The 4,393-nt window shown below is 39.7% G+C and overlaps 1 pseudogene; it reads left to right on the top strand.

The window, feature by feature from the left end:
* Positions 1–847: 847 nt before the first annotated feature.
* On the top strand, positions 848–3,779 carry LOC144253963 (N-alpha-acetyltransferase 50 pseudogene; annotated as a pseudogene).
* The last annotated feature ends 614 nt before the right edge of the window (positions 3,780–4,393 follow it).

Genomic DNA, 4,393 nt, shown 5'->3' with positions numbered 1-4,393 from the left:
TAACACCTCCACCCAGGTGGCAGCTGTAGTCTGGTGGAGCCATGAGTAGTTCAGGGGAGCTGTTAAGTACAGCAGGAATGCAGGTGTGCGCGGGCTGAGCGGAGGGATAACGGGCGGTTTCCACTCATCAGTCAGGCTGCTGCTGGCCACACGGATGGACCAGCTCGTCCTCATCCAGGGGTCTGTCCCTGGGTTTTAGGAACCTGAGGACATGTCCAGGCCCACGGCTTCCACTCTCCTCTCCTGGGTTCTGTGATTTCCAACAGTCGCCCTGATCCACTCGCCCCTCCTGGCCTAGTCAGCCTGGTCCTTGTCTGGCCCTGGTGGGGGGACACCAGCCCATCCCTCCTTTTTCTTGAGAGCAGCTAGTTTCTCAGTGCCTTTCCTCATAAAGCTCAAAGAAAATCCAGTGTTGTTTTTTTTTAACCTTTCCTCAGGCATCCTACTCGTTAATCCCTAATCATCTTTGCAATTTCTATCCTCTAAATCTTTTCCAGGTCTTGCTTCTCAAGTGAAACTTTAAATTGGACACATTAGGAGTTTGGGGACGTTAATGAAACGATTGCTTCTTGCTTTCCATATGTTTAAAAAAATCTTCCAACCCAGTAATGATAAAATATGAATGTTTTCTTACTCTTTTTTTCTTGTGTCGGGCTGTTTTCAGGGCTTCTTGTCTGTATTTCAATTTAATCTTCATAAAAATGACCCTATCTGACAGGCATTATTACCCTGTGGTAGGGGTGAGAAAAATTTGGCTCAGAGAAGTCAAGTAATTCCTCCAAAGCCACACAGCTGGTTTGGTGGTAGAAGTGAATTACACACCTCTAAGATGACTTTTTTTTGAGTGCCCTGAGTGCACGTGTGAAGAAGCGGCGGCACCAGCGCGGCTGCTGGAGACACCCCCGCCCCCTTCGAAGACTCAGGGCCGCCCTCGACTTTCCCGGCCTCCGTCACCCCTTTAGCTCTGTGCCCTAGGCGAGGAGGCCGGCTTGTGGGGTTGAGTGGCCTGAGCTGAGGGCGCCGAGAGCTCGGGGCGGCGAGGACTACGGCGTTGATAGCGGTGGTAACGACGGCCTCAGCAGGCGGGGAAGATGAAAGGCCGGATCGAGTTGGGAGATGTAACACCACACAATATTAAACAGTTGAAGAGATTGAACCAGGTCATTTTTCCAGTCAGCTACAATGACAAGTTCTACAAGGATGTGCTGGAGGTTGGCGAGCTAGCAAAACTTGCCTATTTCAATGATATTGCTGTAGGTGCAGTATGCTGCAGGGTGGATCATTCACAGAATCAGAAGAGACTTTACATCATGACACTAGGATGTCTTGCACCTTACAGAAGGCTAGGAATAGGGACTAAAATGTTAAATCACGTCCTAAACATCTGTGAAAAAGATGGCACTTTTGACAACATCTATCTGCACGTTCAGATCAGCAATGAGTCAGCAATTGACTTCTACAGGAAGTTTGGCTTTGAGATTATTGAGACAAAGAAGAACTACTATAAGAGGATAGAGCCTGCAGATGCTCATGTGCTTCAGAAAAACCTCAAAGTCCCTTCTGGTCAGAATGCAGATGCGCAGAAAACAGACAACTGAACAAATTACAAATGAACTTTCTTGCACTTGCTTGTCGCCAAATAAAAGAGAGGCCCATTGATTCCCTGCCCCTGTCCCCCGCCTTTCCTAAGTTTTCCTCCCTCCTTGTTCCTTTTTTTCCTCATTTCTTTTCTTCCTCTAGAAGTTTTAATACTTTCAAGGACTTTTAAAAATAATCATGTTTGGATTGTTTTAGTTTTTCTTTCTCTCTCTCTCTCTCTCTCTTTTTTTTTTTTTTTTTTTTGGTGTGTGTGTGTACGGTGGTTGTCTTGAAAGAAGGAAAAGGTAGATCTGTTTAGTTTCACAGTTAAAATGTATGGTCCCAAAATTTGGGTGTCAGATGATTTCAATTTTTTTTCCTTATTTCCTGCTTTCACATTGAAGGGCAGAGCCTACAGATATTGTTTATTTCTAAAGATAAAAAGAAGCAGCAGCAATATCTTGTTCTGTAATTCATAGACAAGTTTAGTGTGTTTGTGGTACTCTAGATTCTTAAAAACTATTTGTGGGATGTTAATCCCTAGACATTGCCTTCACTCCACCTTTAGTCCTTCTGAGCACTTTCTCAGGAGTTGGACCATTTTTATCTTCGTAAGAAATATCAAGTTTATTTAGGTTTTTAAAGCAATTTTTTCCCCAACTGATGGATGAGGCAGTTTGGGTAGGTTGTGTTATATTTTGGTTTGAAAGCATTTGAGTTTAACTGCTTTTTTGCTAATGAGTGAGCTATGGTTATTAGAAGATTTGTTTTTCTTGCTATTGATATTAGTGTCATTAATTTTTAGAGTATGAGCTGGTGAAAAAAACTTTTTTTATTCTCCCAGCTAGAGATATGGCCTTTAACTGACCTAAAGAGTTTTGTTGTGATCTTTTTTTTTTTTCCCAACCTTTTTCCTTCAGCAAACCCAATAATAGTCTAACCTTAAAAGTGGAGTTGATGTCCTTATAGGTCAGTATCCCTAAATCAACCTAAAGCAGGTGTTTTCTCGTAAACATATTTTAAAAAAATACCCAAAAGGAAGCCTAGATGGACTGTGGCACAATAAATGCATTTAATGTCAACTAATGCAGGTTGTTAATTGAAAGTGTAGCCACTGAACATTTGATTGTATAGGAAAAAATATCTAAACAGTATTTTTGAGAATAACATAGCTATGCTATTGCTTATCTGTTGGAGAACATCCCAGATTTGCTTATACTCTGTGCCTACAATATTGAGTTTTAAGGATTTGGGATAAGGGGAATTGTTAAACAAATTGCTTCTAAGAAAGATAGAAGCATAAAGTATTAATAATGCAGATATCACTGTGACCTCCTCTACTGACAGACTGGTTTTTGTCAGAACATTTTCTGACACGTAGAGAGTGGCTTTAACAGGTTGATAACTTTATGAGAGACATCTGAAATACTTGTGTTTTACTCCCATTGCCCCATCTTCAATATTTAGAATTTTTTGGTTTGTCAGTAGTGATGGTTCTAGAAATGCTCTCATTATTAGACTTTACAAACAATGCACAGGGCTTGAGTTTTCTGTCATTTGACTTTAAGGAAGTTTGATTCATAATATTGATCCTCATGTAAAATTCTGGTATAAAAGTCTCATGTCCAAATAGGTTAAATGACAATATTATTTTATAGAATGTACACACTTTATATCCTTAAGTTTTTATTTGTAAGTGTGAGAGTACAAAGTAAAATAGGCTTCCATAGTCTTGAGTGCCAAGAAAAATATAAGAAAGGAAGATGGCTGGAGAATGAATTTTTAGTGTTCTAATCTTAAATTAGTAAAAATGTAGAAAGACCACACTGTTTTCTTCATTATCAATTCCTTAAACAATCCAAATGTAGGCTTAGAAGAAAAGTTTAGCATTAAGCACCTTTACCTTTGTGGATGAGATTCAGCTTGCTCTTGACAAGAAAAGAGTGCTTGAGTTACAGGAAGTGTAATTAGTGTGAAGAATTCAGCCTTTTTGTAAACTTCCAGATATCAAAATAGATTTTGATATATAACTGAGTTTTCTGAGATGACACTGCCTCTATTTCTATATCCATTTCACCTGGACTTTCTAAGCAGTCCTATGAATGTATCCCTATATGTGGTTATCAAAAACCGAATAGCTGCCTCACGACAATTAAGTACTTGTTATTTAAAGAGGGAAAAATATTAAAGTTTGAATTGAGTTTGTAAAAAAAAAAAAAAATAAGATGACTTTTTTTTTAAAAATATTTTTTAGTTATTTATATGTGGTGCTGAGAATTTTTTAAAAGTCTTTTTTTTTTTAAAGAGAGAGAGAGATAATTTTTTTAATATTTATTTTTTAGTTATCGGCGGACACAACATCTTTGTTTGTATGTGGTGCTGAGGATTGAACCCGGGCCGCACGCATGCCAGGCGAGCGCGCTACCGCTTGAGCCACATCCCCAGCCTGGTGCTGAGAATTGAACCCAGTGCCTCAGTGTGCTAGGCAAGCGCTCTACCACTAGGCTACAACCCCAGCCCTAAGTTGACTTTTGTAAATATAGAATTGTGTGTTAAGATCTTAGTAATTAATGCAGATATCATACACTGTGCTTTATATAAAGCTTATATTTGCTTTCATGTGAAAATAGTATTATTTCTTTCTATGAACCTTGGAATAGAATTGGTGCTTTGGGCTGGGTGTGGTGAAGCACATCTGTAATCTCAGCGACTCAGGAGGCTGAGGCAGGAGGATTGCAAGTTCAAGGACAGCCTCAGCAACTTTAGACTCTGTCTCAAAATAAAAATAAACAGAATCAGGGAGGTGGCTCAATGG

The sequence above is a fragment of the Urocitellus parryii genome, chromosome 3, assembly GCF_045843805.1.
Source record: "Urocitellus parryii isolate mUroPar1 chromosome 3, mUroPar1.hap1, whole genome shotgun sequence".
Taxonomy (NCBI): Eukaryota; Metazoa; Chordata; class Mammalia; order Rodentia; family Sciuridae; genus Urocitellus; species Urocitellus parryii.
Note: the sequence above shows the minus strand (reverse complement) of the source record. Positions and strands in the feature narration are given on the sequence as shown.